The sequence below is a fragment of the Cervus canadensis genome, chromosome 19, assembly GCF_019320065.1.
Source record: "Cervus canadensis isolate Bull #8, Minnesota chromosome 19, ASM1932006v1, whole genome shotgun sequence".
Lineage (NCBI taxonomy): Eukaryota > Metazoa > Chordata > Mammalia > Artiodactyla > Cervidae > Cervus > Cervus canadensis.
In genome coordinates, this window is record NC_057404.1 from 50,280,458 (window position 1) to 50,308,178 (window position 27,721).

At 38.0% G+C, this 27,721-nt stretch overlaps 1 protein-coding gene across 34 annotated transcripts in view; it reads left to right on the top strand.

Annotated features, from left to right (window-relative positions):
- Window positions 1-27,721, top strand: part of ANK2 (ankyrin 2) — a 696,383-nt gene that overhangs the window by 108,343 nt on the left and 560,319 nt on the right. For 27 of the 34 annotated variants that reach the window (XM_043438138.1, XM_043438146.1, XM_043438127.1 and 24 more), the window contains exon 1: window positions 5,082-5,241. The exons of 4 other annotated variants lie outside the window; for them this stretch is intronic. The gene's annotated coding sequence lies outside the window, so the exon portion shown is untranslated. Of the gene's footprint in view, window positions 1-5,081; window positions 5,242-27,721 lie in introns of those variants that run through there. 3 more of the 34 variants (XM_043438165.1, XM_043438166.1, XM_043438168.1) reach the window with 1 other exon arrangement.

The window sequence follows — 27,721 nt, forward strand, 5'->3', positions numbered from 1 at the left end:
GGATGTGACAGTTGGACTATAAAGAAAGCTGAGCGCCGAAGAATTGATGCTTTTGAACTGTGGTGTTGGAGAAGACTCTTGAGAGTCCCTTGGACTGCAGGGAGATCCAACCAGTCCATCCTAAAGGAGATCTGTCCTGGATGTTCATTGGAAGGACTGATGCTGAGGCTGAAACTCCAATATTTTGGTCACCTGATGCAAAGAGCTGACTCATTGGAGAAGACCCTGAATCTGGGAAAGATTGAAGGCAGGAGGAGAAGGGGACGACTGAGGATGAGATGATTGGATGGCATCACTGACTCAATGGGCATGAATTTGAGTAAATTCCGGGAGTTGGTGATGGACAGGGAGGCCTGGTGTGCTGAAGTCCATGGGGTCACAAAGAGTAGGACACGACTGAGCAACTGAACTGAATTGAACTAAACTGATATACTCATTCAAGAAATTGGGTCAATTTTCTGGTAGAATGCACCTTCTGGTAAAATTCCACCCTCTGTACTTAAATGATTGTTTCCTTCTGGTTTTATTTCACTTTTCATTAACTCTCCATTGTATTTTCCATAAACTGAAAATTGTGATCTCAAGTTATGACTAAAGTCAGGTAAAACATTCTTGTCAGGGATACTTCATGAGTGATGCTGTGAATATTGTATTATTTTAGGAGTTACATAGTACCCGGTTGTTTTTCTTTTTTTGTTGTTGTTTTTCTTTTTATAATGCTAAGCTCCTTCCCTGGATTGATGGTTAATGTCAAAGTTGCCACATCAGTCCGTTGTAAAGTTACCATTGTTTCCCTTGAGGCGAGTAAATATTCTATGTGTTGATAACTTGGCAGCAGATTAGTATCCAGTCCCTTGTCAACCTCATACTCTATGCTTTTAGCATCCATTGCTGATTCTTGCCGGAACCACATTTTCCAAGTTGCAAAATGATGACTTTCCCAATTCTGTCAGTCATTTTGCATTCATTAATTGGAATTCTTCTGTCAAAAAGAGCTTTCCCTTGTCAACTGGAGCTAATTGTTACTCTGAAATACAGTTCCACATGGAAAAGAAAGAATTAATACTTAAATTGCTCTCTTTACAAAGTGTTTTACAATTAAACTTATTTTTAATTAAAGGATAATTGCTTTACAATATTGTGTTGGTTTCTGCCAAACATCAACATGAATCAGCCATAGGTGTACATATGTCCCCTCCTTCTTGAACCTCTCTCCCATGTCCCTCCCCATCCCACCCCTCTTTACCAATTTTTGAGTAAGGAATTAGTAGTCAGTGTGTTAATTTTGTTCCTGTGTTGAATGTCTTTAGGATTTTTACATATTCAAGTACATCAACTATAGTATTCTTTATGATGCTGTGATTGTGCTTTGGTTAATGCACATTAACCAAAGAAGGCTCTACCAATATACTTGGTCTCACGTGTTCTTAGAATGTCATGCTGACACTTGTCCATCACTTCTGCTCAACACTCTGTTGAAACATGAGTGTTCACTGAAATTCAATTACATTGAAGCTGCTGCATTGAAAAGAGGTTGTGAAAAGACACCACAGAAATATAGAGTTAACTAATTGTTCTAATTGTTCCATTCCTTAGGTGTTCACTTCCAGGCAACAGAGATGTGAGGGAACAAGCTCTCAGGAGTGTCAGCCTCCAGCTTTTGAGATGCTCAGTCGATACTGACAGAGTAGACATTAGCTGACCCCGCATTCAGTCTTGCCCAGAGTGAAGATTTGAGCAAAGAATAAATGTTTTAAGTCAAGTTTGGTGTGGCTCTTACATGGCCACAGTAATTAGGACAGATGTTTTAATGAAGTTGGTCTTTGGGAGTCTCCCCGAATTGATTCCTGTGTCCTTTGACACAGTGCCAGCGCTCTTCAATACTTTCCCTGTTTTCTGGCATAAGAGAATGTCCTAAATTTACCTTGTACATTCTCTGTCTCAGATCTGAAATCAGCCTCTGCTCCTAAAACCCTCTAAAAACTTTTTACTGGGTAATAGTATTTAGGTTTCAAAATCATGGCATTAGGAATGCTTTTCATGAAACAAGTTGTAATAAAAGAATTACAAACTTGATGACAATAAAACATTTCAGCATATTTCCCAAAAGCAGAATTGAAAGACAAACTATGAAGCTTAGCAGAATGGACAAGAATACTAAAATTCCAATAAAAATAAAAATAACATGAATAAGCAATTCTCAAGAGATGCTGATGAGCAATAAATCATGTTTAACTTTCTAATAATAAGAGAGAACATATACAATTATTTTCCTTTATCAATTCAGTAGATTTTCTTTGAAAGAAATAAGCTTCAATGTTGATAAAAATGCACTAAAACTATAATCTTGTACATATTGGTGGAAATGTCACTTGATTTTTGGCTTTCTGCTAAGTAACTGGGCAATATGAAATAAGTTGCAGTATTAAAAATGCAACCACTTGTATTAGCTAGGATAGAGCCTCAGATGCTGTGACAAAGAGGTGCCAAATAAAGGGTCTTAAAAAAAATTAGTTTTTCTCCCATGTAATAGTCCATAGTACATGGATTGGGTTGGAAGAAAAGCTCTGCTTTCTCTGATCATTTGGGGGCCCTGTTTCCTTCCCTTCTCTTGCTCTGCCATTTCCAAAGTGTTAAAGCTGTGTGGTTGATGCTAGGTCACAGGTAAGTCTGTGTTTCAGTTCGTATGAAGGGAAAAGAAAGAAGTCTAGAATAAGCCGTTTTCTTTTAACAGGAGATGTAGAGTTCTGCTTACGAGGCCACATCTAGCAAGAGGGGTTGGGAGCTGTAGTCTGCTCAGTTAACTGTGTATCTAGCTTAAACATTATTACTTTGGAAGAAGGCCATATCCTTCAATTCAATAATTCCACTTTCTGATAGTCTATCCTAGTGAAATAAATCAGTTACAGAAAATGTGTTAATTACTTAAAGAATAATAATTCAGCCAATGAGAGGAATATTCAGTATGTTACTTACTAGAGAAGAAAGGCTCTTGAGAAACATCTATGCACTATTATTGAAGGGTTTTAGAGGCCATGGTAAGGAATTAAATGAGATGGGAAATTGCTAGAAAGTTTTAAGTAGCAGAATGATTCAATTTGATTAAGAAGAACATTCTGCTTCCTGTCTGGAGGACGTAGGAGGCAGTTGCCATAGTCTAGGAGACAAATGGTGATGTAGTTTCGACTAGGGTTTTAGCAGTGGCAGTGTTAGTCTTTTAAATATTAAATTTTTATTAACTGTATAGATTTGGAAGGACTATTTTGTCTGTGAGGCCAGATTCCCTACTTTACTCAGACCATATAGTAAGGGACAATGGCACAATATCACTAGGTGAGTTATTGGTAGAGACACTTACCTGGAAAGTGTTATTTTAAAATATTCAGGCTAATTATGTTTATAAAGTTAAAGGTGAGTAAAATGCCAAGAAACTAAAGGATACTTCTCAAGTAGAATAATAAATCAATTTAATTTTCTAGCATCTTAATTAATATGCTCTTTCCTACAGAATAATCAAAAGCATTTTAGCTTTGTTCTTTACATTTAAAGTGGATTGTGTTGTTTTTCTTGTGCATTTATTAAAGCTATAATATCAGTGTTTAGATAATATTTACATATCCTCTTTGTTATGGAAATAGTCTAGTCTAATAATCTATTAATCTACATAATTATTCATCTAATAATTTATCTGTCATATATATGTAATATTTAAGCCATCTGTTGTTTTGCATCAAGCTTGTGATATTTTTCCCTGAGATTACCAGGTTGTTTGTATGGAATTCAATATGAGATTCCGTGGGGCAGCTAACGTCCATTTGATCTCTACTGGGAATAAGCCACATAAAGAATAAAACTGTTTTAAGCCAATTCATTCTCACTACTTATTGAACAACTATTATGTTTAAGTTACAGTAAGTAATACCGAGTTGCATGACATACAGTGGGTTAATAAGCTGGTTAGGGAGATCCAGTATCCACATAAATATCTGAAGTGACGTTGATTAACCAAACTCATGGAAGTAATACAGTTAAAGCAGACAGAGTGAATCCTCCTCTTGATTAGGGAAGAATGTATTTTCTGGTCATTGCTGCCTAGCTTGGCTATTATTTTGCTTCATAAAAGTGTAATAATTTTGGTTATTCTTAAAGGTTATATTTGTTACCATTTATCATAATGAAATCAGGGTAAAACATGGTTTTGTTATCAGCATTCAGATTTAGTGCAGAACATATCATAAGGAGCCTTGATAAAGCTATTACCTCCATAATTATTACAGAAATAGAATTAGAAGCCCTGTGCCAAATTAAATAAAATACTGAAACTATGCATATTGTTCAAATATTCACCTCCTCCTTGCAGTTTAATATTTCACGTTTGTTGCTGGGTGCCTGGTAGGTGGTCAGTAAATGGTCACTGAATGAACAGAAGCATTAATGACTTTCTACCTACTTACTTATCTGTCTCTCTAGGTCTACAAATCGATTTCTGTTGGACTGTATTATGAATTCCCTCACAGTGGAATTGTTGTAACTGGCCCTGAGTCCAGTGGTTATCTCCCTGAGATGATCTTCTGTGAACTAAAATCAGTGGTGACTAGCTTATAAAATCTACACAGAACCCACCAATATTTTGTGATACATATGTGTGTCTGTGTGTGTATATAACATGCATGATAATCCACAGGAAGGTTGGGGAGGTGGTGGTGATTTGCAGATGAAATAACTCCCCTCGTATTGGCATCGTGACAGGGGCTCATTTCTCACCTTTCCAGAACCAGGCATGGAAGTCCAGTTACTTCCCAGATAGCTGATAAGTTCTGGCTGCAAACAAACCCAAGTGCTTTTCTTATTTTTCCTTCTGTTAGAAACAGAAGAAATCAGGCCAAAAAAATATTTTGTGAGAAAACAACAGTTCCTTATTCTGTACCACCTGCTTAAAGGCAAGCTCAAGGCACCCAAATGATGCAACCCACGAGTGTGGAAGAGGCTGGCGGATGGGCTGTCATGTCTGGCTGATCTGATGTCACAGCAGATCATGTGGTGCTCTGTGGGCAGCTGGGACTGGCCCGCCGAAAGCACATGGATTACAGTCTGAGGCTGTGATGGGAAAGTCGGCTCCTGGGCTACTGTCTCCCAGACATCAGCCTGCGGGGAAGCTGGGGGCTCTCCGATTTGCTCTGCTCCGGGCCCCTCCTGCTGCATGACTCACGGGCACATTGCTGAGAGAAGCTGCTGCTCCCAGTAAGTGCTTAAAGAGGGGCTTTATTCAGAGCATTTTGGAAGCGGAAAGGAAGCGATGGTGTTGATGGGGGTGCCTGGAAGTCCTTTGTAAAACACTCTCCGGGAATCTGGGCTGGGCAGCATTGCTTTCTATGCCATCCCGGAGTTCACAGGCAGCGCCCATGTGCAAATGTCCCCCAGCCCTGATTTCGGTTTGTTTTCCACGTGATGTGTTTTTCTGAATTTCATTTTCTATTTTTGTGATTGTAGTGGAGATATGCTGGATGTGGTTAAAGCGAACTGATTTCAGATTCGCAGACCCCTGGGTGGACTTGGTGTGGTCTCTGTGTGGTAAGCGAGCGGGGAGAGAGGGTGGTGGCTCTCTCGGTCAGAATCACTGCTTCTTATGTTAAGATATTGACTGTGTCTGTGCTGGAGAAATATTTAGCAGTTGCTGCTGCTTTTCTGCTTTGGATGAGTGTTGAGAGAGAAAGCAGGATGAACCAGCAGTGAGGAGCATGTAGATTTAGAGTTACTGGTGTTGATAAATTGCCTTTTTTTTAATGGTCAAATTATGTTAGGTGGTGTCAGCTGGCGGAACAGGTGCCGGCGGTGAGAAAATGATGGAGTTCTCACTCCCTTTTCCGATTGTCTCGTCTGGTTCAAAAGCCCAATTAAAGAGTGATGAGAACTGCGAGAGTGCAGATTCCTAAGCCCAGCTTTTGGGGGCTATTTTTTTTTTTTTTTTTTGCTGGTAATATGTATCACATTGCCACACTTAGGCATCAGAAGAGATTCTCACCTTGGCAATGTTTAGGTGTGGCCTTTTTGGAGAACAGGGGAATAAATTCAGCAACATCTTACTGTTCTTTCTGGGCATATGACACTAAATGTTTCAGAGACTGAAAATAAATGTGTATGGTTGTAAGGGATTTTCAAGGGAAATTTAGAACAAATTGTTTGTCTTAGCATTTTTTTTATGAAGACTTGACAGAGTTTTAGGTCAAAGTATATAGGATGTCCACTTGAAAGACAATAGCACATAAATAGACTATGTCTTTAAGCATTGAAAAATATTTATTCTTTTCTTTATTTTGAGGGATAACATTAGTCTTTTCTGTGAGTCTCTGCATAAACTGTAGACTTTGGGGCCAAAGACCAATTCCAGAAACATTTAAGCATTGAGGAAACTTTTGGGTGGGAAAGATGGTGAGGTGGGAGCAAAGTAAGCGGATATGAGGTCTGTTCTTTTATTGTAGCCTTTTACAAGAGATGATTTAAGTCACAGAACATCACACAACAGACAAGAGCTTGCCCCACCCATGGTGCTATGAACACGGATTATTCACTTGCCATTTTATTCCACTAAATTGTGTGAGCACTCAGTGCAGAGAGGCTTCCAATTCATCCTTTGAGCTCTGTGGAATAGAGTGCAAGCCAAATAAAATGAAGCACAGAAAAATGAAGCTTCCCCCTGTTCTGCCCCACCCCACCTTGTCTGCCTTCCATATTGTTGAGTGAAGCCAGATTTATGCCGGAAAGGGTGCTATCACTGCTTGTAATTTTGTTAGTGATTTCAGAGACGCTGACAAAGGCAGAGGCAATGCTGCTGGTACTCTGCCGGTGAAGTAGGTGAGCGCTGTGTGAGGCGGGTCTTCAGAGGTGTTTTCACCCACACCGTCCCCCCTCCCTGAGACCACACCCCCTTTTTTGGCCATGTGCCAAATTCCGTCTCTCCGAAGGGAAGCCTGATGAAGCGCTGTCCCTGCTTGAGCGTGTTGATTCCCTGGACATAAACTCGAGGAGCCCTCCTCTCTTTGTAAGAGAACACTGCCCACTTCTCAGGATAAAGATGCCCCTTTCTGGGAGTTTTAGAATTTCTTTTCTGCAAAAGTTGATACACTGCTATGAAAAGAAATGGAAGGAAATTACCCATTTCTCCATCTTACACAAGCTCCGTTTACTGTCTTAGCGTTCCCTTGTCTTAATGTCATCTCTTTTGGCAGGCTATGATTAATGCAGAGAGGCCATCTACACCCCACATTGCTACTTTTCAGGGAAAGCACGTGCAGGGAGGGACTTAGAGTTGGACAGACCTTATCCCCTTACTTTAAGAGGGGAAGACTGGCCAGAGTTATGCATGTGACGAGTGATAGAATTAGGACCAGCACCCAGATCTCAGTCTGCCTTCTGCAATCACGTATCACAAGGAAAGAGTATTTTCCTATGTACTCAGGTTCCTCCCCTCCCAATCCCCACAATTTTAGGTTCTTTTAATTTAGGCATGGTATTACTGGAGTCCTAAAACCACTGCAATTTCACTTTCCTTAGAATATCTTGGAATAGATTGGAAAGTCCTTAAAGAGAAAATTTTCTTTTCCTTCCTTAGGGGTGTAGCATGTATATTGTCTTTACAGGTCATGTGGTGAGATCTCAAACACCTGATCATCAGTTTTCCAGTCTTGCCTTACTGGGAATGGGGACTACTTTAACTAATAAAAGGATTCTTGTTCAGTTTTGGCAAATCAAATATGCCAAGAACATTTAGAAACTTCTTCCCATTTGGGTAATTTTCTGAGTCATATTAATGTTCTTTCTTTATACAGGCCCTATTTACGGTAACATATTTAAAACTATTTATAAGAGATGCTTAATTTAAAATAAAATTTCAGCTTGACTTACTCTCCTGAGATTACTGCTAGACCCAAAAGAATTTTTGAAACATACTTATTGATTTAATGATAGGATATACAGAACACAATGCCTCTTATGAGTATAAAAGATAATGTAGTGTTACACTGTTCCTTTATGGTATTAGAATGTCCATCTGTTAATTATTCAATCTAATTTCAGTCAGGGTGTGATTAACATAGTAGTTTGAAATCTTTTTTTTAAATAAATATGAATAAATGTCACATTTATCTATGTTAATTTTATTTGTAAAAGCAATAAACATGTAGTTAGACTGGGTACAGTTTAATTACATTTTTTTGAATCCTTGACTACAATCTAGACGCCCTCTGATTATATCCTTAATGTGCAATAATCCGTTTCTACTGGTCCAGTGAGGGCATCTTTTCATTCTAGACATTAAACTATAGTGATATATTGGGAGAAATTAGTTCTGGTAGCTTTGGGTGGTTTCAACAAGAATAATTGGAACACTGTTCTAAGAGCCTGCACTCTCTAGCTCAGAAACAAATGGCTGCATGTGTGACATTTCTAAATGGTGACATAGTCGAGGAACCCTCTGATTTTTTAGTTTAGGCTTCAGGTTATGGAGAGGGGAAAAAAACAGAAAAGGGAAATTAGGCATTAATGTTTCTAATAAGGGGGAAACTCCAAATAAAGGTACCACTTATTTTTAAAAAGATGTAATAACTAAGAGGAAATTAAAAAAAAAAAATGTTCAATGGGGCCTCAGCACAGTGAGTAGCTGCTGTCACGGCTGTACATTTCACTCTTAGGTCTTGGGTGCCTTTCGCTGGTTCCATGGAGGCCAAAAGCACAAGCAAATACCTCTTGTTGTAAACAAAGCAACAGATTTAAGTTAAGGCTAATGTGTTCACAGCCAGAGCCAAAAGCTTTTCAGGGTTACTATAACACACTGGGCTCTTAGCCCATCTATCTAAACATCTAAAGTAGACTAAAGTTATGGATCAGTCCATCGTATACACCATCCCACATCAGAGCCAGATGCTACTGTTTACTGTGCTAGTAACTCAGCCAGCTTCAATGTGAAATCTGAGATTGCAGTTTGGGGTCAATGGAAGTTATAGATTGATTTTTCCAATCATGAATTCAAGCTCCTATGCTCCAGTCTGTTTTGATTAATGTTTCTTTTTAGAGCAGTCTCTTAAACCTAATATACACCCAACTGTCTAAACTGTTTAGATGGAGAACTTCCTTGTGAAAACTGTTTATTGTCTTTTCGGCTTTGGGTTTGGTGTAGGTCTTCAGCATATTTTTGTCCTCTGTCTTGAGCACAGAAAGGAAGGCGTGAAGATCTTTGCACAATGCTACACTTGAAAATACCACTGCAACACAGCCCTTGAGAAGACTGCATAGAAAAATAGTTCTGTGTATACCGATTTAGAAAAAGACTACCTACTCTTCTCAGTTTCAGAGAAAATTCTGTCATTCAAGACCCAGTACTGCATTTTGTTGACTCGGGTATATGCCTTATTTTAATCTTTCTTCATTTTATTTGTGCCTTTTTAGCAAATTTTCAGGTATCAATAAGTAATAATGATAATAATGATAATAGCAATTGCCACTTGCTGAGAACTTCCCATATGCTATACCCTGTACCAACATTTCATTTATTGTGGACATTTCACAGATAGTAAGGTAAACTTGCATCAAAGCACATGACATCAGCCAAGATTCCAACCAGGTCTTTCTAAGTCTAAAGTGCTTTATTTTATTGTTGTTGTTTATGCTTATTGTTTCACCTATGGATTTCTATCGAGTTGTGCACACAAAACTAAAAGGTTATGACAGATCCCTTTTTATCTGTATACAACACAGATTTAGTGATGGGGGGGATGTTAATTTACGGATAAGGGACTGCCTTTATTTTAGGTAAGATTTCATTGTGTTAATGAATTGTGGTATGGTATGCTTAAAAGGTATGGGGAAGGCTTAGAAGTAATACTAACTTGCTTATTAGTTTTACTCTAAGTATAGTATCTAGAAGACAGTCCCCATAGCAAGTTACTAACAAAAATATAATTTAACAAAACTTTGAATGACAGGATCTTATTTTTAAAAAAGTAGTTCTTTCAACTTTATCCAAAACATGGTAGACTTTTACTATAAAGTCCTGCGATGATTAAGGACTTCCTAAATTAAAAGACGCTTACTCCTTGGAAGGAAAGTTATGACCAACCTAGATAGCATATTAAAAAGCATAGACATTACTTTGCCAACAAAGGTCCATCTGGTCATGGCTATGGTTTTTCCAGTGGTCATGTATGGATGTGAGAGTTGGACTGTGAAGAAAGCTGAGCGCCAAAAAATTGATGCTGTGGTGTTGGAGAAGACTCTTGAGAGTCCCTTGGACTGCAAGGAGATCCAACCAGTCCATCCTAAAGGAGATCAGTCCTGGGTGTTCATTGGAAGGACTGATGCCGAAGCTGAAACTCCAATACTTTGGCCACCTCATGTGAAGAGTTGACTCATTGGAAAAGACCCTGATGCTGGGAGGGATTGGGGGCAGGAGGAGAAGGGGACGACAGAGGATGAGATGGTTGGATGGCATCACTGACTCGATGGACATGAGTTTGAGTGAACTCCTGGAGTTGGTGATAGACAGAGAGGCCTGGCATGCTGCGATTCATGGGGACACGACTGAGCGACTGAACTGAACTGAACTGAAAGTAATCAATGAAATTTAATGCACTAATATCCAGAAAAAACCATAATTCAAAAAGATACATGCGCCCCAATGTGAAGTAAGTCAGGAAGAGAAAAACAAATATCATATATTAACATATATATATATATGAAATCTAGAAAAATTTACTGATAAACCTATTTACGGTGCAGATGTGGAGAATGGACTTGTGGACACAGCGGAGGAAGGAGAGAAGAGACGAACTAACATATATACACTTCCATGTGTAAAACAGATGCTAGCCAGTAGCAGCTGAATAGCACAGGGAACTCAGCTTGGTACTCTGTGATGGCCTAGATGGGTGGGATGGGGAGGGGAGGTGGGGTGGGAGGGAGGATTTAGAGGGAGGGGATGGATATATGTATACTTATAGCTAATCATGTTGTATAGCAGAAACCAATACAACATTGTAAAGCAATTATCCTCCAAATAAAAATAAATTTTAAAAAAGAAAATAAAAGTAATTTAATGCACTGATACTCCGAGAAAACTATAATTCAAAAGACCCATGCACCCCAGTGTTCACTGCAGCACAATCTACAATAGCCAGGACACGGAAGCAACCTGAATGTCCATCAGCAGAGGAATGGTTACAAAAAATGTGGTACATATATACAAATGGAGTATTATTCAGCCATAAAAGGGATGAAATTGGGTCATTTGTAGAGATGTGGATGGACTAGAGACTGTCATACAGAGTGAGGTAAGTCAGAAAGAGAAAAACTAATGTCATATATGAACACATATATGTGGAATCTAGAAAAATGGTATAGATGATCTTATTTGTAAAGCAGAAGCAGAGACACGGTTGTAGAGAATAAATGTACTGACACCAAGGGGGAAAGACAGGGAGGAACTGGGAGATTGGGATCGACACTTACACACTATTGATACTACATAAAGTAGATACCTAATGAGAACGTATTGTGTAGCACAGGGAACTCTCCTTAATGCACTGTGGGGGCCTGAGCGTAAAGGAGGTCCAAAAGGGGGCGCATGTGTGTATATGTGCGGCTCATTCATTTTGCTGTACAATAGAAACTAACAACATTGTAAAGCAGCTATACTGTAATAAAAATTCATTTTAAAAATTAAAAAAATGTTTCACAGAACAATATTATTAAAAATCTGAAAAAGCACATTATCATATTTGTTATGTTTTCCTTCTTTTGTGTATCTTTCGCGTCCCTGAACTTGAGTAATCTTTGAAATCTAGTTCTTGAAAGAAAGGTCAGGTTTTACCTTTGTCTTCTCAGCTGGGCACAGTGGCTGGTATAAGATGTTGCTTGTTCACAAAATTACCATCCACTCAGAGGCCAGCTCTTTAAAGATGTAAGGTTAATGGTTGGGACTTCAAAGTAGAATTTCTTTGACTTAACAGAAGAGCATCTAAGTAATCCAGACTGAACTGCTTGTGCCTTGGTTTTTAGCAAAGCAATTTGACAAATCCTTTCATGCCAGCCGTTTCGGATACCTACATATTGTTGCTGGTCTTGTGACACAAGTATGCCCTTAAATGTGCTATTCAAGACCTAATGCAAAATAGGTTCCAGCAGGTTTTACATATTAGATCTTTTCTTATCTTGGTGTTGGAACATCAACTCTGCCATTCATAACTTTTCCTCATAACTCAATATCATTGGTTTTATAATAAAAAAAGCATTAAACCATCCCCAATGAAGAATGAAGCTGAGTTGCAAAGTAGATTTTGCACTATTTTACACTCACATAATTATTTTGTTTTGCCCAGAAAAGCCTATTGGTTCTCCATGTTATATATTTTATGCTTACTAAAACTGTTGGTATATAGAAAAGCGTATTCCTTCCAGTTGTAAAGTGACTTGTGGAATAATACTGCAGAATATTAAATGCCACATCCTAATATTGTATGGTATTTAATTTAAGAATAAACTAAATCATGTAAGAACATGTGACCCAGATGTTACTAATAAAAATAATTATTACTCTAAAATTTCATACAGGGAATAATAACATTCAGTGATTTTCTATTTGTTATGTACTCTGACTTCATTTTCCATTAGTGATTGAAAAGAAATTTGGAAAAAAAAATATTTAAGAAAGAAGTGTCTTGGTGCTTTATAATCTCCCAATATGCTGCCTCAGTTAAATCTAAATTGTTAAAAAAAAAAAAAATCTAAATTGTTGCTGTAAAAAGACAACTATATGTTTGTGTTTAGGTACTAATCTATTTAAATTATTTAAAATTTATTTATTTATTTATTTTTAAATTTTTTATTAGTTGGAGGCTAATTACTTCACAACATTTCAGTGGGTTTTGTCATACATTGATATGAATCAGCCATAGATTTACACGTATTCCCCATCCCGATTCCCCCTCCCACCTCCCTCTCCACCCGATTCCTCTGTCTTCCCAGTGCACCAGGCCCGAGCACTTGTCTCATGCATCCCACCTGGGCTGGTGATCTGTTTCACCATAGATAGTATACATGCTGTTCTTTTGAAATATCCCACCCTCACATTCTCCCACAGAGTTCAATAGTCTGTATTTCTGTGTCTCTTTTTCTGTTTTGCATATAGGGTTATCGTTACCATCTTTCTAAATTCCATATATATGCGTTAGTATGCTGTAATGTTCTTTATCTTTCTGGCTTACTTCACTCTGTATAAGGGGCTCCAGTTTCATCCATCTCATTAGAACTGATTCAAATGAATTCTTTTTAATGGCTGAGTAATATTCCATGTTATATGTACCACAGCTTCCTTATCCATTCATCTGCTGATGGGCATCTAGGTTGCTTCCATGTCCTGGCTATTATAAACAGTGCTGCGATGAACATTGGGGTGCACGTGTCTCTTTCAGATCTGGTTTCCTCAGTGTGTATGCCCAGAAGTGGGATTGCTGGGTCATATGGCAGTTCTATTTCCAGTTTTTTAAGAAATCTCCACACTGTTTTCCATAGCGGCTGTACTAGTTTGCATTCCCACCAACAGTGTAAGAGGGTTCCCTTTTCTCCACACCCTCTCCAGCATTTATTGCTTGTAGACTTTTGGATAGCAGCCATCCTGACTGGCGTGTAATGGTACCTCATTGTGGTTTTGATTTGCATTTCTCTATAATAAAGTGATGTTGAGCATCTTTTCATGTGTTTGTTAGCCATCTGTATGTCTTCTTTGGAGAAATGTGTTTTAGTTCTTTGGCCCATTTTTTGATTGGGTCATTTATTTTTCTGGAATTGAGCTTCAGGAGTTGCTCTACTACAAAGCCACAGTCATCAAGACAGTATGGTACTGGCACAAAGACAGAAACATAGATCAATGGAACAGAATAGAAAGCCCAGAGATAAATCCACGAACCTATGGACACCTTATCTTTGACAAAGGAGGCAAGGATATACAATGGAAAAAAGACAACCTCTTTAACAAGTGGTGCTGGGAAAACTGGTCAACCACTTGTAAAAGAATGAAACTAGAACACTTTCTAACACCATACACAAAAATAAACTCAAAATGGATTAAAGATCTAAATGTAAGACCAGAAACTATAAAACTCCTAGAGGAGAACATAGGCAAAACACTCTCCGACATAAATCACAGCAAGATCCTCTATGACCCACCTCCCAGAATATTGGAAATAAAAGCAAAACTAAACAAATGGGACCTAATGAAACTTAAAAGCTTTTGCACTACAAAGGAAACTATAAGTAAGGTGAAAAGACAGCCCTCAGATTGGGAGAAAATAATAGCAAATGAAGAAACAGACAAAGGATTAATCTCAAAAATATTTAAAATTTAATTTGGAAAAAAGGCAAATCTTCTCTAATGACTCTTAGCCTGGTGTATGTTAGCTGATCAACAGTTAGCTGGATTGAAAGGGCACAGAATGATCTGTAGCAGCTGGGTTGTATATAGGTCTCATTTGAATGTGGGACAGTTTTTAGTTTTTTATTTGGAGGATAATTCCTTTACAATATTGTGTTAGTTTCTGCTGTACAAAAATATGAATCAGTGTAGTATCCGCATATTCCTTCCCTGTTGAGCCTGCCTCCCCCACCCGTTCCCGTCCGTCTATCAGGGCACTGAGCTGAGCTCCCTGCGTTATGCCGCAGTGTCCTCCTAGCTGTCTGTCTTACACCTGGTAGAATATGCATGTCAGTGTTACCTTCTCAATTCACCCACCCTCTGAATGGTGGTCTTGCTTTCAGCTCAACCACCTGAGAAATAAACAGAAAAGATCTGCTGTACTGAAGAATGGCTGGAACACAGAAATAAGAAAAGGATTGAACAAGAAGAAGCCAAACATGAGGTAGTAAGTAAGGCAGATGATAGTAAGCTGAAGTGGCATTCTTTTAGACCATAGTAGCTTTAAAACACAATACACAATATTGGATTAAACAGATGGCTGGAGATATCTGATTTTAGAAATATCAGGGCAATTTTCCAACATAATTGGAAGGATCCCAAAGTTAGATTAGTTTAAGCTGTGGCCAATAATCACAGTTAATGATTAGTAGTTTTGAAGATACATGATATACCAGATGTCTATACATTGCTTTTTTTTCCTTTTAGTTTCTGATTTATGTTTTTGAGTATAATATGTTTTGATATTTATATATATATATAAAATATATATAAATAAAATATATATAAATATAAAATTATGTTTTGATATAATATCCTAAATTTTCCCCTGTGGCTCAGTGGTAAAGAATATACCTGCAATGCAGGTAGCATCAGGAGACATGTGTTCGATCCCTGTGTCAGATCCCCTGAAGAAGGGCATGGCAACCCCTCCAATATTCTTGCCTGGAGAATCCCATGGACAGAAGGGGCCTGGCAGGCTGCAGTCCATGGGGTTGCAAAGAGTCAGACACGGCTGAAGCAACTTGGCACACATCCTAAATTGAACAGATACAAAAGGATAAATGCATCTTCTTTCTTCCATGTGCTGTAGTTGCCCTCTTCAGAGACAACTACTGATTTTAGTTCTATGTGTATTTTCTGATTTATTTCATGATTGTGTGTGTGTGTGTATATATATATATAGTATATATTCAAAGTATACATATATATTAGCATAGTACATACACTTTTCTATGTTTTTTTCACTTAATATGTCTTGAGTATTGTTCTATATCAGTATACACAAAGTTGCCTTATTCATTAAGCAAATATTTTATCATGAAAAATTTCTAATGTACAGAAATTTGGGATATATAAGGAACTCCAGGTATCTATTATCCAGCTTCAACATACATATTAAGATTTTGACAATTTTTCTATATATGTTAGAAAATATTGAGATAATCATTAACTTTGTTCCAGTGATACTGGCCTAGTTATTAAGTTAAAAAGAAAAATTCCTTATTGAGTAGTGATACATGCTGATGTATTTATAAGTGAGATGATATGTTGTCTGATGTTTGAGGTTTACTTTATTTTTTTTTTTTATCATTATTATTTTTTTTCCAGTGGGTTTTGTCATACATTGATATGAATCAGCCATGGATTTACATGTATTCCCAATCCCGATCCCCCCTCCCACCTCCCTCTCCACCCGATTCCTCTGGGTCTTCCCAGTGCACCAGGCCAGCACTTGTCTCATGCATCCCACCTGGGCTGGTGATCTGTTCACCATATAGTATACATGCTGTTCTTTTTGAAATTCCACCCTCACATTCTCCCACAAAGTTCATAGTCTGTTCTGTTTCTGTGTCTCTTTTCTGTTTTGCATATAGGGTTATCGTTTATCCTTTCTAAATCCATATATATGCGTTAGTATGCTGTAATGTTCTTTATCTTTCTGGCTTACTTCACTCTGTATAATGGGCTCCAGCTTCATCCATCTCATTAGGACTGGTTCAAATGAAATTCTTTTTAATGGCTGAGTAATATTCCATGGTGTATATGTACCACAGCTCCTTATCCATTCATCTGCTGATGGGCATCTAGGTTGCTTCCATGTCCTGGCTATTATAAACAGTGCTGCGATGAACATTGGGGTGCACGTGTCTCTTTCAGATCTGGTTTCCTCAGTGTGTATGCCCAGAAGTGGGATTGCTGGGTCATATGGCAGTTCTATTTCCAGTTTTTTTAAGAAATCTCCACACTGTTCTCCATAGTGGCTGTACTAGTTTGCATTCCCACCAACAGTGTAAGAGGGTTCCCTTTTCTCCACACCCTCTCCAGCATTTATTGCTTGTAGACTTTTGGATAGCAGCCATCCTGACTGGCGTGTAATGGTACCTCATTGTGGTTTTGATTTGCATTTCTCTAATAATGAGTGATGTTGAGCATCTTTTCATGTGTTTTTTAGCCATCTGTATGTCTTCTTTGGAGAAATGTCTGTTTAGTTCTTTGGCCCATTTTTTGATTGGGTCATTTATTTTTCTGGAATTGAGCTTCAGGAGTTGCTTGTATATTTTTGAGATTAATCCTTTGTCTGTTTCTTCATTTGCTATTATTTTCTCCCAATCTGAGGCTGTCTTTTCACCTTACTTATAGTTTCCTTTGTAGTGCAAAAGCTTTTAAGTTTCATTAGGTCCCATTTGTTTAGTTTTGCTTTTATTTCCAATATTCTGGGAGGTGGGTCACAGAGGATCTTGCTGTGATTTATGTCGGAGAGTGTTTTGCCTATGTTCTCCTCTAGGAGTTTTATAGTTTCTGGTCTTACTTTAAAATATACAAGAAAAGGTATGTGTAGGAGGAATAGCTTGAATCAAGATTGACAAAATGTTGAAGTTGGATGAATGCAGATTCATTGTATTACTTCTCTGCTGTTGTGTATGTTGGACAACTTCCATAACAATACCTTTGCTACTCTGATTTCATCTTTAGCTCTCCTTTTTTCTCTGGAGTGTTTTAAAATAAATAGAAGATATCATGTAATTTCACCTATAAATACTTTAGTGTGTATTCCTAAGGCATACTGAACAGAAACCTACTACAATGCTATTATCACGCCAAGAAAATTGATATCTTTAAATATAATTTATAATAAAATCCAGTCTATTTTTACATTTCCTTGATTTTCTCAAGAATGTCTTTTTAAAGTTGTTTTGTTTAAATTAGGAGCCAAATCAAGTCCACATATGGCATTCATTAAAACTTTTAAACTTTAATAATTCTCTTCCTTAAAAAAGCCATTTATTCATTTAAGAAACTAAGTTATTTATCCTAAGTTATTTTACCCCACCATCTGGATTTGACTGTTCCCTCCAGGTGTTGTTCAACTTGTTCCTCTATCCCCTTGTATTTGGGGCTTGACTGTATTCAGGTTGAATATTTTTGGCACCACTTCCTGGGTGGTGCCTGCCGTGTTCTGCTGTGTTGATACATCACCTTAGGAGGCTCATAGGTCTAACTTTTCACTTTGAGTGATTCAGAAATTGAGCAGAGGATTTGGGTGGTGTCGGTCTGATCTGCCTATTGTAAAGTTTCCCATCAGCATTTTATCTAATGTTTTTGGAAATCTGTGATTATTACTGCCTCAGTCTATTATTCCATTAAAGTGGCAAAATGATTTTCTAGTTCTTCCATTCCTTTTTTGCATTTATTGCCTGGAAGTGTGTACAAAAATATTTCCCATATCAACTTTTTGATTAATCTAAATACAGTTGGCTTATTCTTTTAAAGACCATATGGCATTTTGTTGTTGTTCAGTTGCTAAGTTGTGTCTGACTCTTTGCAACCCCATGGGTTGCAGCATACCAGGCTTCCCTGTCCTTCACTGTCTCCCAGAGTTTGCTCAAACTCATGTCTGTTGAGTTGATGATGTCATCCAGCCGTCTCATTCTCTATCACCCACTTCTCCTGCCCTCAAACTTTCCCAGCATCGGCGTCTTTTCTAACTAGTCGGCTCTCTGCATCTTGTGGCCAAAACATTGGAGCTTCAGCTTCAGCTTCAGCATCAGTCCTTCCAATGAATATTCAGGGTTGATTTCCTTTAGGATTGACTGGTTGATCTCCTTGCTGTTCAAGGCATTCTCAAGAGTCTTCTCCAACACCGCAGTTCAAAAGCATCAATTCTTTGATGCTCGGCCTTCTTTATGGTCCAACTCTTATCTCACTAAGACCTCATCTTAGTGAGGTCTTCATCTTAGATTTATTCCTCCACTTACCGCTGTCAAATCATGGCCACTTTTTCCCTCTCACCCCTATGGACTTTGGCTTCTAGCATCTCCTCTCCTTACTTGCTGATCTATCTTTCAATTCTCAGAAGCACCAAATGTTCATGAAGTAAGGAGACATTTTGCAGTACTCCTTTGTCCCTGTTATTGGATAAAACCGGCCTTTCTCAGCATTACCTCATTTCTTTTCTCCCATGTTCCTATATAATAGCTGACAAGCGCTTTTCTCTCACTGGCTCCAGGTTTCTTAGATATACAGTGTACAGGAAGGTTAAGTGATTTGAAATGATATGTCGAAGATAATAACGGAGTCAGCACTGCAGACTGGAAAAAGAACAGTTGGCTCCGTGATGCTTGATCAGGCCGTTTTTAATGAAATCTGCTGAAGGGGCACACTCATATTTTAGTAACAGTCTGGAGAACAAGAGGTACTTTTGGTAATTCTAGTGATACTCGATCTGCTTTGACAGAAACATACCATGAACACGTGCTGAGTCTTTAAAAAGTGGTGAGGGTAAATATTTTCACAAGTTTAAATAACTTTTAAGTATTGAAAAATGATCTTGGTTAAGATGAATGGTGTATTAATGAGATTTGGAGCAATCACAAACTCTCACAGAATCGTTTTGTTATTTAAATGAAAAATAAAATATAAAGCAGAGGAAAAGATCAGGAACATGGAGGCTGCTTATTTTTTCAGTCACTTTACAGTTAATCCATGACAAGTTAGTTGAGATGCCAATGACGAACTTTAAACAATAATGACCCATCTCTGCTCTTTAATCAAAACTTTTATGTGCCCAGGATGAAGGGGTGATATTAACAAATTTATATATAGCAGTTGAAATTTTGTCTTGCACATTCTTAGTACCTGGGACTTCTTCAGAGGAAAGCCTCTAAAAAATGCTTTCATGTTGGGTGTTCAGTTACATGACTAATAATCATTAACAAGTTTAAAAAATGTTAACAAGGAAAAATACTTGTGAACTCTGAGCTTCTGACATCAAGAGTTATTAGATTTGAGTTCTTTTTCAGGAGTTATTTAACGTTCTTTCACATATTGTACCAGCTGTCAGAGACATGGCTTATAAACAGATCTGGAGTTGTCTTAAATCAGAAGGAAATTGATAAATAGAGATGACTCACTCTCTCTCTTTTTTTTCCTGTAGAATGAGGAGCAAGAGGTCTGCCATTTCTTGGAAATTTTGCCCAGTAGCCTGGTAATGTAGACATCTTCCAGGCCATCTTGTAGGAAGAACTATATGCACAAGCCGTTATCCAAAACTGACCAAATCATTCTTAGGCATAGCTTTGCAGCATAAATACTTAACTCCTGCACTCAACAATACCCCTGCCTAACTGGGCCAGCTCTTGTAGCTTTACTGAAAGGCATGGTTATTTCTGTTACTTCTGACTGTGAAAAGATGCATGAATTTCTGATGAACCCCACTGAATATTCAAACCCAAATTATTTTGTTAATTTCAGCTGTTTTCCATTAAAATAATATGTGCTCCTTATTAAAAACATTCCATAGAATACAACTCAGATTTGCCAGCAGCTTTTGTGTGGGAGAAATTCATATTAAATTAGTGCTTCTCCCTCAACTCTTCTGTTTTCATCCAAATACCAGGAGTTCCATTAAGGTCTCCCATTTGATTTATCTGAGAACACCTGACTGTGATGTGAAAAGGGCCCTAGAGCAGCATTTACCAAACTGGAGCTCCCGAGGTCCATGAAATGTTAAAGATGTTCTGTATCAGAGACTGTTCTGAGGGAGTTCCCTAGTGGGCCCGCGCTTGGGACTTGGCGCTTTCACGGTTGTGGCCCCAGCTTCAGTCCCTGGTCGGGGAACTGAGATCCTGCAAGAGGCAGGACGCAGCCAAAAAAAAAAAAAAGTATTCTGAGTTGAATAAGATTGAAATACATTGTATGCTCCTTCCTCTTTAATATACATTAGCATATTGTCTATGATTGTAAATATATTTGACAATAAATTTTTTTTTCTATTTTCTTAAAAGAATAATTATCAGTAGTCTTCTCGAGGATATCAGTGTATCATGTTCAGTAACTGTTTTTCTTACTGTGGTCTTTGATTCTAAAGCTTAACTATATTGCCCTGAAAAAATAAAATAAAAAGCATATATTAGAGTTGACTCTAAGTATCTCCTAGATGACATATTTCCTATTTAATTCTCTACTTATGTGGAACTTAGTTTATTTCTATTTTAAGGCAACCAACTTTCATAATTTAAATTCAAAAACTGATATTAAGAATAACTTATATCTCTGTTAATAAATATTTAGAATAGTATTACATGCATACAAATGTTATGTGACTGTGACCACACAAACGAAATTGTTTTAAGAAGGGAGATAATGTCTTGATTTTTTTCAAGGTGTGTAGAAAAATTGACCATTTCTGAATCACCAGACTACTTGAATCTGTTAATTTGTTGAAAAATTATATTCATCTTTTTCCTATTTTGAGAAAACAGTTCCTCTAAAGGGGTCCAGAATGCTACTGATAACTTATGTTGATTCACCTGAAAGCTTCCAACAATGGTGTGAAGAGAGCTTTAGCCTCCCCTTCTGGGTTCATGGAAAGATGGTCCTTAGCATAGGTTGGCAGTGCAGTCTTTGTCAGGTAAGACTTTCATTGTACTTTCCTTGTTTCTTTCTTATGACACCAATAACTTTTTAATCATGCATTATTAGTTGTGTGTTATAGTTTATCTGCACCAAGTAAAGTTCCTGAGGGTATATATCCGTCATGTGCCTGTTTCAATGCTTTTCCCTTAGCATGGACTGGACCAGTGTTTGTCAAATGAAAGACTCAATGAATGAATGAATGCATTAATTTAGAATGGAAATCCTAGCAATATCAGGTGTGTATGTCAATTATCTATCAGTTAATCCATGCATTTGTATCCTTCCCTACTTAAAATTTGAGGACATTCCCAAAGATACATATATAGAGAGATTAAGAAAAAAGCTAAATTAAAATTAGGTAAGATAATTACAGCAAAGAAAAGAGTTGGAAAGTAAAATGAGTAGGACTGAACCTTTTTCTGAAAAATATATACCATAAAATCTTATGCATTTGCAAGTGGAGAACATTGATTTGGTGTTAAACTTACTAGAAGCGTATGAAGGAAGCAGTTGATTTTCCATATCTAGAAAATTATGATGCTGGTTGATCACATGAAACAGTTATTGCTGGAACTAAGACCAGAGAGAAATTCTTCTCATGGTATATTGGAAGGAGTTTACTGTATAGTATAAAGAATAATATATTCAGCTTATCTTTAAGCACAGCAAGGCATTTCAAAGAGTATTATATTACCCTTGGTTTATACTGGTAGCATCTTCACCACAAGCAGTGGTTCATGAAATCCTGTGATCAAAACAGAATTGCAAAACATCTGTCAAACATTTTTTGCAAAATCTGTATTTAGCAATTAATGTGGATATAAAGTTTCACTAGCAGGTAAAAGAAAAAAAATGTGGAAGAGTATAAAATGTATTATATAATTATTAGAATAAATTATAAACAGTTGTCTGGAGATGGGGCTCAAATATTGATGAGCATCATTTACTGATTTTTTTTTTTTTAACTTTTCTATTTATAACTACAGAATGCAGCAAACAGAACTAGTTGTTAAACAGCAGGGAAAATTGAGTTAAATAGAGAATATACTTCTTCTTTAGGTTGTAATTTAAGCTCCTTTTCAGTAGAAGGAAATGGACTGTAGTGAAAATTCATAGATACCAATTATCCCAGAAAATGATTACTTAAAGAAAGGTGAGAATAGAAACCAATTAAAGAGCATGCACCTGGAGCCCTCTCTTGGGGATGGGAAAGTTGGATAGAAGTGTTGTAACTGCAGGGATGTTATAGCAATAGTATGTCTTTTGGGAAATTAACTGTCAGGTTCTTATGTACTTGTGAGGATTTTATATTGCCATTTTGTGACAGAGGCACCACCAATGTCAGTTTGGAGATATTTGTCCACATGCAAAAATTTACTGAGGCTTCCTAGGTGGCTCATTGGTAAAGAATCTGCCTGCCAAAGTAGGAGCCGTAGGAGATTTGGGTTTGATCCCTGAGTGGGGAAGATCCCCTGGAGGAAGAAATGGCAACCCGCGTCCGTATTCTTGACTGGGGAATCCCATGGACAGAAGAGCCTGGCAGGCTACCGTTCTAGGGGTCACAAAGAGTCAGACACAACTGAGGTGACTGAGCACACACAAAAATGTACTGAAGAGTTTTATAAAATGTGACATCCCCAGAGTTAAATCTTGGGGACTTTTTGGCTTCTTGTCTTAATATTGGAAATTCTGAGGTTGGGATAAAACCTTACTCTGAACTCCATCCTTACTTCTGACTTGTGGTGTTGGTGCTGGCAAGGGTAAGCAGACAGATCTAGGATGGTAAATAAGCATTATTTGGTTTCTAATATTTTTGAGTCACCATACATTCAGGAGTTTTAAGCTGCTTAAAAAAATTATAATCCTGACCCTGAAAATATTTTCTCCGTCTCTCTTTTCTTTACTTTTTGAAACAGTAGTCTTGCCCAACTGTATCTCCTTCTTTCTTATTAACTTCTAATAGGCTAACCCCTACAATTTCACTGACTTTGTGCCGGCAAAAATCCCTAAGTTTATTAGCCTCTTTTAAATCTCCATCTTAGTTTTCCTGTGACCCATTTTATATTTCTAAACCAGTCTTCTTCCCGTCTGGAGCACTCTCCTCTCTCTTGATCTTCTCCTACCCCTGTGGCTATTTCTTTTTGGCCTTGTAAAGTGCCTTTCTTTACTTTTTAGAGATTATGCTTTTGTGTATTTCTCTAGGTTTTCTCTCCTTTTTCTGGTGATCTCATTCATCCTAAGGTTTCCATTATATGCTGAAGACCCCTGCAGTAGTCAGAGTGAGGCTAAGCTGCTGCAACAATGAGGTAGACGGGTGATTCTGCTCCATCTGGTCACCCAGGATCTCAGATTTCTTCTCTCTTGTTCCTTCACCGTCTGCTAATGTGCTGTCTTTTGTACCATCTGCAGTAGCCCAATAGCACCATGTCTGTGTTCTAACACCCAGGAAATGAAGATCAAGAATGGCCTAAGGAAGTGACAGAAAAAAAAAAAAAGAACCTATGCAGTGTTTCTGCTGAAATTGCTTTGATGAGGATGTAGTCTGCTGACCCCCTGTAGTATCTAAAGGGGTTGGGAGTGAGCTTAATGACTAGGAGGATGAAGGGGAGAAGGCAAAATTATTGATCCCCACAAAAATACCTTTAGCCCTACTCTCTGATGTTCCACATTCACAGATCTGTCTGCTTTTTGATGTCTTCATTTTAAAAATGTATTTCATTAGTTTTTTTTTAATTTCAACTTTGTTGAAGTGTAATTGACATAAAATGATAAGATATTTAAAGTATATGTTGTGGTGATTTGATTATGTAAACATTGTGAAAGAATCTTCTCATTGAACGTGATGTCTTCCTCTGTGTGTACTGTAGACACCTCAAACTCAACATGTCAAAATGAAACAAATGTGAACTAATTGTTTTCTCCAAGTTTACTACTCCTAGCAAACTTTAGCATTCTTAGTTAGTGGTCATTACTATGTTGCTTGAGCTATAAAAATCTTGTTGTTCAGTCACTAAGTCCTGCCTAACTTTTTGAGACCCCATGAATTGCAGCATGCCAGGCTTCCCTGTGATTCACTATCTCCTGGAGTTTGCTCAAACTCATGTCCATTGAGTTGGTGATGATATCTGACCGTCTCATTCTTTGCCCACCTCTTCTCCTTCTGCCCTCAATCTCTCCCAGTATCAGGGTCTTTTCCAATGAGTTGGCTCTTTTTTTTTTAATTCCCCATGGCAAATTTGTGACCAGGTTCTATATATTTTATTTTGGTCATGCTGCATGTGGGATCCTAGTTCCCTGACCAGTGATAGAACCCTTGCTCCCCTGCAGTGGAAGTGCAGTGTCTTAACCACCAGACTATCAAGGAAATGCCACCAAATTCCATATATTTAAACTATTGAATCCATCCTACTACCACTGTCTATGTCTTTCTAGACCCTAAAAAACTTGATCTTGGGACTCCCCTGATGGTCCAGTGGCTGGGACTCTGCACTCCCAGTGCAGGGAGCCTGGGATTGATCCCTGGTTGGGGAACTAGATCCCACATGCCACAACTAAGACCTCACCCAGCAAAATAAATAAATAAAAATAAATATTAAAAAAGCTTTATCTTATATTATTTCTGAAGCCTTCTGACTGATCTCTAGTCCAAAAGTTGTTTCCTTAAATGTCTGTTCTCTCTACACAGCCACCATATTTACCTTTCTAAAGCACATATGGATGATTAAAAATCTGTAATGGCCCTCCATTTGCTGTGGGTTTTCTTTAAATATGATTTTTAGAAATGGAACCCCTTTTCCTTAAATACTGCTCCAAATTCCCCCTATAAAAATATGCAGAATTCTTGAATGGGCATTGTCCTTAGAATGTCATTTGAAAATTACTGGCCTCGGGATTTTAATTCAGATTACTTGCTGATAATTAGAAGTCCCTTACAAGTTCTCACAACCCAGTCCTAGCTGACCTTCTCAAACTTACCTTTAGCCAGTATTTCTATCATCTCTCTTCTCGTCACATGGCATCAATCACTCCTCAACACGAGTCCGGTTCTCCTGGGTCTGCATTTGCTCCTGTTTCTGCAGTCCTGCGTGGCTCCTCCCTGTTCCCTGGCCACACCATTACTCACCTGAGAAAGCGTGAGCTTTGGAGCTAGATAACTTGGATTCAGAGCTCATCTGAGCCTTGATTTCTTCATTGGAAAAATGGATTTAATAAGGGAATCTACACAAAGCACCCAGGCCATAAGAGAACCTCAAAATGTCAGTTTCTTCCCTCCCCTTCTCAAATGTCACTTCTCTATATTTGGGTGTGTGTGATTCCTGCAGGAAGAAGTTGGTTTCCCCAGTCTGTGTTTTTACAGCATTTGATAATGCTTCTGTGGGCTTCCCTGACGGCTCAGTGGTAAAGAATCCATTTGCCAATGCAGGAGAGTCAGGTTTGATCCCTGGGTCAGGAAGATCCCCTGGAGTAGGTAATGGTAACCCTCTCCAGTATTCTTGCCTGGGAAATCCCATGGACAGAAGAGCCAGTGGGCTATAGTCCATGGGGTCACAAAGAGTTGGGCATGACTTAGTGACTAAACAATGACAACAACAACAACAATGCTTCTATAAGAGAACTTTAAATTATTATATTTATTTATGTATATGGTTGTCTCACCTGTTGGACTTTGAGCTCTTTGAAGTCAGGAGTCTTGACTCACTCACCTTTAGTCCTCGATGCTAGGCAAAAACAGATATAAAACAAGTGTCTTTTAAGCTGATGTGCATTGAATTGAATTGAAATGAAATGGATTTCTAGTAGAAAAATAAAGGTCAGTCAGTTTTTTTGGCTCCGACTTACCCTTCCCATGAGGAATGGTAAAGGAGTTTGATGGATGTGCATATGCTGTTTTGTAACGAAAAGGAGCAGACTTCTGATTTTGAACATGAAATGGCAACTGCTGGACTGTGAAACAATCTGCAAAATTGCATTTATTCTGGAGTGTTTTGTTTTGGCATCACTAGGGTAGAATGTTGTTTCATAGTCCATGTTTATTGAACCATGTAAGGGATTTACAGGAGCATCTGTTTGGAGGCCAAAGTTGAAGTGGGGCACAGTCCCAAAAAAGTGACATGTAAGACAAATTGATGTATTCAAGCATTCAGAGTTGACAATTTAATCTGCTATTTTTATAGAGGACGTTTTGGCACTAGAAACAGGGTATATATTTATGTGACAAAATCAGGCTTAACATCAGCTTCCCCCATCAAAGAAATTATTCTTCTCTATTTCTTTTTTTCAAATGTGGTAAAAACATAAAACACATGATTTACCTTCATAACTATTCTTGTGTGTGTGCTTAGATGCTCAGTTGTGTCCAACTGTTTGTGACCCCATGAGCTGCAGCCCGTCAGGCTTCTCTGTCCATGGGGATTCTCCAGGTAAGAACACTGGAGTGGGTTGCCATGCCTTCCTCCAGGGGATTTTCCCAACCCAGGGATTGAACCCATGTCTAGTGAATTAAAGGCAGATTGTTTACCAACTGATCCACCAGAGAAGCCCAAGAATACTGGAGTGAGTATCCTATCCCTTCTCCAGGGGATCTTCCTGAGGAATTGAACTGGGGTCTCCTGCATTGCAGGTGGATTTCTTACCAGCTGAGCTGCCAGGGAAGCCTTCATTACGGTTCTTAAGTTTATAATTTAGTAGTGTATATTCACAATACTGCACAACAGATCTCTAGAACTTTTGCATCTTGTAACAGTGAAATTCTACACCCACTAAACAGTAATTATTCTTTTTGTTTTATTCCTGCCTTTGGCAACCACCCTTTTAGTTTCTATTTCTGATTTTAACTTCTCTAGGTACTTCACATGAGTGGTATCATGGAGCATTTGTCCTTTCATGACTGGCTTATTTCACTTATAATATGCTTGAGAATCATCCATGTGGTAGCATGTGATGAGATTTCTTCCTTTTTAAGGCTGCATAATATTCTATTATTTGTATATGTCACATTTTCTTTATCCATTCACCTGTCAATGAACATTTGGATTATTTCCATCTCTTGGCTGTTGTGTTAATGCCGTGATGAACATGGGTGTGTAAATATCTTGGAGATTTTGCTTTGAATTCTTTTGGGTAAATAGCCAGAAATGGGATAGATAGGTAATATGGTAATTCTATTTTTCATGTTCTTTTCAATAATGGTTGTACCACCATGTTCTTTTCAGTAATGGCTATACCATTTTACACTCTCACCAATGTGCACAGGTTGGTTTCAATTTCTCTTCATTTTCACCAACTGTGTTATTTTCTTTTTTTTTTTTGTAATGACCATCCTGATGGGAGTGAGGTAGTATCTCA